Genomic DNA, 10,954 nt, shown 5'->3' with positions numbered 1-10,954 from the left:
TGTACTGCTGAAGCAAGTCCGTTTTTTGGCATTTTTACGACAGGGTCCCCCCTTACGACATTTTAGCAAAAAATGTTTTTCTTAAAAAATGCATTTTCTTACATTTTCTTACATTTACGGGTTTAGTCGGGACTCCTGATGACGTTTTGAGACATCTCCTACAACTACAGCACCAGAATTGTGCTGCTGAAGCAAGTCCGTTTTTTGGCATTTTTACGACAGGGTCCCCCCTTACGACATTTTAGCAAAAAATGTTTTTCGTAAAAAATGCATTTTCTTACATTTTCTTACATTTACGGGTTTAGTCGGGACTCCTGATGACGTTTTGAGACATCTCCTACAACTACAGCACCAGAATTGTGCTGCTGAAGCAAGTCTGTTTTTTGAATTTTTTTTTGTAAAAAAAAAGTTTTCCCAAAAAAAGCATTTTATGCCATTTTTAGGTTTGATAGGGACTCCTGATGACGTTTTGAGACATCTCCTACAACTACAGCACCAGAATTGTACTGCTGAAGCAAGTCCGTTTTTTGGCATTTTTACGACAGGGTCCCCCCTTACGACATTTTAGCAAAAAATGTTATTCGTAAAAAATGCATTTTCTTACATTTTCTTACATTTACGGGTTTAGTCGGGACTCCTGATGACGTTTTGAGACATCTCCTACAACTACAGCACCAGAATTGTGCTGCTGAAGCAAGTCTGTTTTTTGAAAAAAAATTTGTAAAAAAAAAGTTTTCCCAAAAAAAGCATTTTATGCCATTTTTAGGTTTTGTAGAGACTCCTGATGACGTTTTGAGACATCTCCTACAACTACAGCACCAGAATTGTACTGCTGAAGCAAGTCCGTTTTTTGGCATTTTTACGACAGGGTCCCCCCTTACGACATTTTAGCAAAAAATGTTTTTCGTAAAAAATGCATTTTCTTACATTTACGGGTTTAGTCGGGACTCCTGATGACGTTTTGAGACATCTCCTACAACTACAGCACCAGAATTGTGCTGCTGAAGCAAGTCTGTTTTTTGAAAAATTTTTTGTAAAAAAAAAGTTTTCCCAAAAAAAGCATTTTATGCCATTTTTAGGTTTTGTAGGGACTCCTGATGACGTTTTGAGACATCTCCTACAACTACAGCACCAGAATTGTACTGCTGAAGCAAGTCGGTTTTTTGGCATTTTTACGACAGGGTCCCCCCTTACGACATTTAAGCAAAAAATGTTTTTCTTAAAAAATGCATTTTCTTACATTTTCTTACATTTACGGGTTTAGTCGGGACTCCTGATGACGTTTTGAGACATCTCCTACAACTGAAGCACCAGAATTGTACTGCTGAAGCAAGTCCGTTTTTTGGAATTTTTACGACAGGGTCCCCCCTTACGACATTTTAGCAAAAAATATTTTTCGTAAAAAATGCATTTTCTTACATTTACGGGTTTAGTCGGGACTCCTGAGGACGTTTTGAGACATCTCCTACAACTACAGCACCAGAATTGTACTGCTGAAGCAAGTCCGTTTTTTGGCATTTTTACGACAGGGTCCCCCCTTACGACATTTTAGCAAAAAATGTTTTTCTTAAAAAATGCATTTTCTTACATTTTCTTACATTTACGGGTTTAGTCGGGACTCCTGATGACGTTTTGAGACATCTCCTACAACTACAGCACCAGAATTGTGCTGCTGAAGCAAGTCCGTTTTTTGGCATTTTTACGACAGGGTCCCCCCTTACGACATTTTAGCAAAAAATGTTTTTCGTAAAAAATGCATTTTCTTACATTTTCTTACATTTACGGGTTTAGTCGGGACTCCTGATGACGTTTTGAGACATCTCCTACAACTACAGCACCAGAATTGTGCTGCTGAAGCAAGTCCGTTTTTTGGAAAATTTTTTTGTAAAAAAAAAGTTTTCCCAAAAAAAGCATTTTATGCCATTTTTAGGTTTTGTAGGGACTCTTGATGACGTTTTGAGACATCTCCTACAACTACAGCACCAGAATTGTGCTGCTGAAGCAAGTCAGTTTTTTGGAATTTTTACGACAGGGTCCCCCCTTACGACATTTTAGCAAAAAATGTTTTTCGTAAAAAATGCATTTTCTTACATTTACGGGTTTAGTCGGGACTCCTGATGACGTTTTGAGACATCTCCTACAACTACAGCACCAGAATTGTACTGCTGAAGCAAGTCCGTTTTTTGGCATTTTTACGACAGGGTCCCCCCTTACGACATTTTAGCAAAAAATGTTTTTCGTAAAAAATGCATTTTCTTACATTTTCTTACATTTACGGGTTTAGTCGGGACTCCTGATGACGTTTTGAGACATCTCCTACAACTACAGCACCATAATTGTGCTGCTGAAGCAAGTCTGTTTTTTGAATTTTTTTTTGTAAAAAAAAACTTTTCCCAAAAAAAGCATTTTATGCCATTTTTAGGTTTTGTAGGGACTCCTGATGACGTTTTGAGACATCTCCTACAACTACAGCACCAGAATTGTGCTGCTGAAGCAAGTCAGTTTTTTGGAATTTTTACGACATTTTAGCAAAAAATGTTTTTCGTAAAAAATGCATTTTCTGACATTTTCTTACATTTACGGGTTAAGTCGGGACTCCTGATGACGCTTTGAGACATCTCCTACAACTACAGCACCAGAATTGTGCTGCTGAAGCAAGTCTGTTTTTTGAATTTTTTTTTGTAAAAAAAAAGTTTTCCCAAAAAAAGCATTTTATGCCATTTTTAGGTTTTGTAGGGACTCCTGATGACGTTTTGAGACATCTCCTACAACTACAGCACCAGAATTGTACTGCTGAAGCAAGTCGGTTTTTTGGCATTTTTACGACAGGGTCCCCCCTTACGACATTTTAGCAAAAAATGTTTTTCTTAAAAAATGCATTTTCTTACATTTTCTTACATTTACGGGTTTAGTCGGGACTCCTGATGACGTTTTGAGAGATCTCCTACAACTACAGCACCAGAATTGTGCTGCTGAAGCAAGTCCGTTTTTTGGAATTTTTTTTTGTAAAAAAAAAGTTTTCCCAAAAAAAGCATTTTATGCCATCTTTAGGTTTTGTAGGGACTCCTGATGACGTTTTGAGACATCTCCTACAACTACAGCACCAGAATTGTGCTGCTGAAGCAAGTCAGTTTTTTGGAATTTTTACGACAGGGTCCCCCCTTACGACATTTTAGCAAAAAATGTTTTCCGTAAAAAATGCATTTTCTTACATTTTCTTACATTTACGGGTTTAGTCGGGACTCCTGATGACGTTTTGAGACATCTCCTACAACTACAGCACCAGAATTGTGCTGCTGAAGCAAGTCTGTTTTTTGAGGTTTTTTTTGTAAAAAAAAAGTTTTCCCAAAAAAAGCATTTTATGCCATTTTTAGGTTTTGTAGGGACTCCTGATGACGTTTTGAGACATCTCCTACAACTACAGCACCAGAATTGTGCTGCTGAAGCAAGTCAGTTTTTTGGAATTTTTACGACAGGGTCCCCCCTTACGACATTTTAGCAAAAAATGTTTTTCTTAAAAAATGCATTTTCTTACATTTTCTTACATTTACGGGTTTAGTCGGGACGCGTGATGACGTTTTGAGACATCTCCTACAACTACAACACCAGAATTGTGCTGCTGAAGCAAGTCTGTTTTTTGAATTTTTTTTTGTAAAAAAAAAGTTTTCCCAAAAAAAGCATTTTATGCCATTTTTAGGTTTTGTAGGGACTCCTGATGACGTTTTGAGACATCTCCTACAACTACAGCACCAGAATTGTACTGCTGAAGCAAGTCCGTTTTTTGGCATTTTTACGACAGGGTCCCCCCTTACGACATTTTAGCAAAAAATGTTTTTCGTAAAAAATGCATTTTCTTACATTTTCTTACATTTACGGGTTTAGTCGGGACTCCTGATGACGTTTTGAGACATCTCCTACAACTACAGCACCAGAATTGTGCTGCTGAAGCAAGTCTGTTTTTTGAAATTTTTTTTGTAAAAAAAAAGTTTTCCCAAAAAAAGCATTTTATGCCATTTTTAGGTTTTGTAGGGACTCCTGATGACGTTTTGAGACATCTCCTACAACTACAGCACCAGAATTGTACTGCTGAAGCAAGTCGGTTTTTTGGCATTTTTACGACAGGGTCCCCCCTTACGACATTTTAGCAAAAAATGTTTTTCTTAAAAAATGCATTTTCTTACATTTTCTTACATTTACGGGTTTAGTCGGGACTCCTGATGACGTTTTGAGACATCTCCTACAACTACAGCACCAGAATTGTACTGCTGAAGCAAGTCCGTTTTTTGGAATTATTACGACAGGGTCCCCCCTTACGACATTTTAGCAAAAAATATTTTTCGTAAAAAATGCATTTTCTTACATTTACGGGTTTAGTCGGGACTCCTGAGGACGTTTTGAGACATCTCCTACAACTACAGCACCAGAATTGTGCTGCTGAAGCAAGTCTGTTTTTTAAAAAAAAAAATTGTAAAAAAAAAAGTTTTCCCAAAAAAGCCTTTTATGCCATTTTTAGGTTTTGTAGGGACTCCTGATGACGTTTTGAGACATCTCCTACAACTACAGCACCAGAATTGTACTGCTGAAGCAAGTCCGTTTTTTGGCATTTTTACGACAGGGTCCCCCCTTACGACATTTTAGCAAAAAATGTTTTTCTTAAAAAATGCATTTTCTTACATTTTCTTACATTTACGGGTTTAGTCGGGACTCCTGATGACGTTTTGAGACATCTCCTACAACTACAGCACCAGAATTGTACTGCTGAAGCAAGTCCGTTTTTTGGCATTTTTACGACAGGGTCCCCCCTTACGACATTTTAGCAAAAAATGTTTTTCGTAAAAAATGCATTTTCTTACATTTTCTTACATTTACGGGTTTAGTCGGGACTCCTGATGACGTTTTGAGACATCTCCTACAACTACAGCACCATAATTGTGCTGCTGAAGCAAGTCTGTTTTTTGAATTTTTTTTTGTAAAAAAAAAGTTTTCCCAAAAAAAGCATTTTATGCCATTTTTAGGTTTTGTAGGGACTCCTGATGACGTTTTGAGACATCTCCTACAACTACAGCACCAGAATTGTGCTGCTGAAGCAAGTCAGTTTTTTGGAATTTTTACGACAGGGTCCCCCCTTACGACATTTTAGCAAAAAATGTTTTTCGTAAAAAATGCATTTTCTGACATTTTCTTACATTTACGGGTTAAGTCGGGACTCCTGATGACGCTTTGAGACATCTCCTACAACTACAGCACCAGAATTGTGCTGCTGAAGCAAGTCTGTTTTTTGAATTTTTTTTTGTAAAAAAAAAGTTTTCCCAAAAAAAGCATTTTATGCCATTTTTAGGTTTTGTAGGGACTCCTGATGACGTTTTGAGACATCTCCTACAACTACAGCACCAGAATTGTACTGCTGAAGCAAGTCGGTTTTTTGGCATTTTTACGACAGGGTCCCCCCTTACGACATTTTAGCAAAAAATGTTTTTCTTAAAAAATGCATTTTCTTACATTTTCTTACATTTACGGGTTTAGTCGGGACTCCTGATGACGTTTTGAGACATCTCCTACAACTACAGCACCAGAATTGTGCTGCTGAAGCAAGTCCGTTTTTTGGAATTTTTTTTTGTAAAAAAAAAGTTTTCCCAAAAAAAGCATTTTATGCCATCTTTAGGTTTTGTAGGGACTCCTGATGACGTTTTGAGACATCTCCTACAACTACAGTACCAGAATTGTACTGCTGAAGGAAGTCCGTTTTTTTGGCATTTTTACGACATTTTAGCAAAAAACTTTTTTCTTAAAAAATGCATTTTCTTACATTTTCTTACATTTACGGGTTTAGTCGGGACTCCTGATGACGTTTTGAGACATCTCCTACAACTACAGCACCAGAATTGTACTGCTGAAGCAAGTCCGTTTTTTGGCATTTTTACGACAGGGTCCCCCCTTACGACATTTTAGCAAAAAATGTTTTTCTTAAAAAATGCATTTTCTTACATTTTCTTACATTTACGGGTTTAGTCGGGACTCCTGATGACGTTTTGAGACATCTCCTACAACTACAGCACCAGAATTGTGCTGCTGAAGCAAGTCTGTTTTTTTAAAAAAAAAATTGTAAAAAAAAAGTTTTCCCAAAAAAGCCTTTTATGCCATTTTTAGGTTTTGTAGGGACTCCTGATGACGTTTTGAGACTTCTCCTACAACTACAGCACCAGAATTGTACTGCTGAAGCAAGTCCGTTTTTTGGCATTTTTACGACAGGGTCCCCCCTTACGACATTTTAGCAAAAAATGTTTTTCTTAAAAAATGCATTTTCTTACATTTTCTTACATTTACGGGTTTAGTCGGGACTCCTGATGACGTTTTGAGACATCTCCTACAACTACAGCACCAGAATTGTGCTGCTGAAGCAAGTCCGTTTTTTGGCATTTTTACGACAGGGTCCCCCCTTACGACATTTTAGCAAAAAATGTTTTTCGTAAAAAATGCATTTTCTTACATTTTCTTACATTTACCGGTTTAGTCGGGACTCCTGATGACGTTTTGAGACATCTCCTACAACTACAGCACCAGAATTGTGCTGCTGAAGCAAGTCTGTTTTTTGAATTTTTTTTTGTAAAAAAAAAGTTTTCCCAAAAAAAGCATTTTATGCCATTTTTAGGTTTTGTAGGGACTCCTGATGACGTTTTGAGACATCTCCTACAACTACAGCACCAGAATTGTGCTGCTGAAGCAAGTCTGTTTTTTGAATTTTTTTTTGTAAAAAAAAAGTTTTCCCAAAAAAAGCATTTTATGCCATTTTTAGGTTTTGTAGGGACTCCTGATGACGTTTTGAGACATCTCCTACAACTACAGCACCAGAATTGTACTGCTGAAGCAAGTCCGTTTTTTGGCATTTTTACGACAGGGTCCCCCCTTACGACATTTTAGCAAAAAATGTTTTTCGTAAAAAATGCATTTTCTTACATTTTCTTACATTTACGGGTTTAGTCGGGACTCCTGATGACGTTTTGAGACATCTCCTACAAATACAGCACCAGAATTGTGCTGCTGAAGCAAGTCCGTTTTTTGGAATTTTTTTTTGTAAAAAAAAAGTTTTCCCAAAAAAAGCATTTTATGCCATTTTTAGGTTTTGTAGGGACTCCTGATGACGTTTTGAGACATCTCCTACAACTACAGTACCAGAATTGTACTGCTGAAGGAAGTCCGTTTTTTGGCATTTTTACGACATTTTAGCAAAAAACTTTTTTCTTAAAAAATGCATTTTCTTACATTTTCTTACATTTACGGGTTTAGTCGGGACTCCTGATGACGTTTTGAGACATCTCCTACAACTACAGCACCAGAATTGTGCTGCTGAAGCAAGTCTGTTTTTTGAATTTTTTTTTGTAAAAAAAAAAGTTTTCCCAAAAAAAGCATTTTATGCCATTTTTAGGTTTTGTAGGGACTCCTGATGACGTTTTGAGACATCTCCTACAACTACAGCACCAGAATTGTACTGCTGAAGCAAGTCGGTTTTTTGGCATTTTTACGACAGGGTCCCCCCTTACGACATTTTAGCAAAAAATGTTTTTCTTAAAAAATGCATTTTCTTACATTTTCTTACATTTACGGGTTTAGTCGGGACTCCTGATGACGTTTTGAGACATCTCCTACAACTACAGCACCAGAATTGTACTGCTGAAGCAAGTCCGTTTTTTGGAATTTTTACGACAGGGTCCCCCCTTACGACATTTTAGCAAAAAATATTTTTCGTAAAAAATGCATTTTCTTACATTTTCTTACATTTACGGGTTTAGTCGGGACTCCTGAGGACGTTTTGAGACATCTCCTACAACTACAGCACCAGAATTGTGCTGCTGAAGCAAGTCTGTTTTTTTTTTTAAAAATTTGTAAAAAAAAAGTTTTCCCAAAAAAGCCTTTTATGCCATTTTTAGGTTTTGTAGGGACTCCTGATGACGTTTTGAGACATCTCCTACAACTACAGCACCAGAATTGTACTGCTGAAGCAAGTCCGTTTTTTGGCATTTTTACGACAGGGTCCCCCCTTACGACATTTTAGCAAAAAATGTTTTTCTTAAAAAATGCATTTTCTTACATTTTCTTACATTTACGGGTTTAGTCGGGACTCCTGATGACGTTTTGAGACATCTCCTACAACTACAGCACCAGAATTGTGCTGCTGAAGCAAGTCCGTTTTTTGGCATTTTTACGACAGGGTCCCCCCTTACGACATTTTAGCAAAAAATGTTTTTCGTAAAAAATGCATTTTCTTACATTTTCTTACATTTACCGGTTTAGTCGGGACTCCTGATGACGTTTTGAGACATCTCCTACAAATACAGCACCAGAATTGTGCTGCTGAAGCAAGTCCGTTTTTTGGAATTTTTTTTTGTAAAAAAAAAGTTTTCCCAAAAAAAGCATTTTATGCCATTTTTAGGTTTTGTAGGGACTCCTGATGACGTTTTGAGACATCTCCTACAACTACAGTACCAGAATTGTACTGCTGAAGGAAGTCCGTTTTTTGGCATTTTTACGACATTTTAGCAAAAAACTTTTTTCTTAAAAAATGCATTTTCTTACATTTTCTTACATTTACGGGTTTAGTCGGGACTCCTGATGACGTTTTGAGACATCTCCTACAACTACAGCACCAGAATTGTGCTGCTGAAGCAAGTCTGTTTTTTGAATTTTTTTTTGTAAAAAAAAAAGTTTTCCCAAAAAAAGCATTTTATGCCATTTTTAGGTTTTGTAGGGACTCCTGATGACGTTTTGAGACATCTCCTACAACTACAGCACCAGAATTGTACTGCTGAAGCAAGTAGGTTTTTTGGCATTTTTACGACAGGGTCCCCCCTTACGACATTTTAGCAAAAAATGTTTTTCTTAAAAAATGCATTTTCTTACATTTTCTTACATTTACGGGTTTAGTCGGGACTCCTGATGACGTTTTGAGACATCTCCTACAACTACAGCACCAGAATTGTACTGCTGAAGCAAGTCCGTTTTTTGGAATTTTTACGACAGGGTCCCCCCTTACGACATTTTAGCAAAAAATATTTTTCGTAAAAAATGCATTTTCTTACATTTTCTTACATTTACGGGTTTAGTCGGGACTCCTGAGGACGTTTTGAGACATCTCCTACAACTACAGCACCAGAATTGTGCTGCTGAAGCAAGTCTGTTTTTTTTTTAAAAAATTTGTAAAAAAAAAGTTTTCCCAAAAAAGCCTTTTATGCCATTTTTAGGTTTTGTAGGGACTCCTGATGACGTTTTGAGACATCTCCTACAACTACAGCACCAGAATTGTGCTGCTGAAGCAAGTCTGTTTTTTGAATTTTTTTTTGTAAAAAAAAAGTTTTCCCAAAAAAAGCATTTTATGCCATTTTTAGGTTTTGTAGGGACTCCTGATGACGTTTTGAGACATCTCCTACAACTACAGCACCAGAATTGTACTGCTGAAGCAAGTCCGTTTTTTGGCATTTTTACGACAGGGTCCCCCCTTACGACATTTTAGCAAAAAATGTTTTTCGTAAAAAATGCATTTTCTTACATTTTCTTACATTTACGGGTTTAGTCGGGACTCCTGATGACGTTTTGAGACATCTCCTACAAATACAGCACCAGAATTGTGCTGCTGAAGCAAGTCTGTTTTTTTTTAAAAAAATTTGTAAAAAAAAAGTTTTCCCAAAAAAGCCTTTTATGCCATTTTTAGGTTTTGTAGGGACTCCTGATGACGTTTTGAGACATCTCCTACAACTACAGCACCAGAATTGTACTGCTGAAGCAAGTCCGTTTTTTGGCATTTTTACGACAGGGTCCCCCCTTACGACATTTTAGCAAAAAATGTTTTTTGTAAAAAATGCATTTTCTTACATTTTCTTACATTTACCGGTTTAGTCGGGACTCCTGATGACGTTTTGAGACATCTCCTACAACTACAGCACCAGAATTGTGCTGCTGAAGCAAGTCTGTTTTTTGAATTTTTTTTTGTAAAAAAAAAGTTTTCCCAAAAAAAGCATTTTATGCCATTTTTAGGTTTTGTAGGGACTCCTGATGACGTTTTGAGACATCTCCTACAACTACAGCACCAGAATTGTACTTCTGAAGCAAGTCCGTTTTTTGGCATTTTTACGACAGGGTCCCCCCTTACGACATTTTAGCAAAAAATGTTTTTCGTAAAAAATGCATTTTCTTACATTTTCTTACATTTACGGGTTTAGTCGGGACTCCTGATGACGTTTTGAGACATCTCCTACAAATACAGCACCAGAATTGTGCTGCTGAAGCAAGTCCGTTTTTTGGAATTTTTTTTTGTAAAAAAAAAGTTTTCCCAAAAAAAGCATTTTATGCCATTTTTAGGTTTTGTAGGGACTCCTGATGACGTTTTGAGACATCTCCTACAACTACAGTACCAGAATTGTACTGCTGAAGGAAGTCCGTTTTTTTGGCATTTTTACGACATTTTAGCAGAAAACTTTTTTCTTAAAAAATGCATTTTCTTACATTTTCTTACATTTACGGGTTTAGTCGGGACTCCTGATGACGTTTTGAGACATCTCCTACAACTAAAGCACCAGAATTGTACTGCTGAAGCAAGTCCGTTTTTTGGCATTTTTACGACAGGGTCCCCCCTTACGACATTTTAGCAAAAAATGTTTTTCTTAAAAAATGCATTTTCTTACATTTTCTTACATTTACGGGTTTAGTCGGGACTCCTGATGACGTTTTGAGACATCTCCTACAACTACAGCACCAGAATTGTGCTGCTGAAGCAAGTCCGTTTTTTGGCATTTTTACGACAGGGTCCCCCCTTACGACATTTTAGCAAAAAATGTTTTTCGTAAAAAATGCATTTTCTTACATTTTCTTACATTTACGGGTTTAGTCGGGACTCCTGATGACGTTTTGAGACATCTCCTACAACTACAGCACCAGAATTGTGCTGCTGAAGCAAGTCTGTTTT

The sequence above is a fragment of the Entelurus aequoreus genome, unplaced genomic scaffold, assembly GCF_033978785.1.
Source record: "Entelurus aequoreus isolate RoL-2023_Sb unplaced genomic scaffold, RoL_Eaeq_v1.1 HiC_scaffold_31, whole genome shotgun sequence".
Classification (NCBI taxonomy): Eukaryota; Metazoa; Chordata; class Actinopteri; order Syngnathiformes; family Syngnathidae; genus Entelurus; species Entelurus aequoreus.
The sequence above is the reverse complement of the archived record's forward strand: the minus strand, read 5'-3'. Positions refer to the sequence as shown.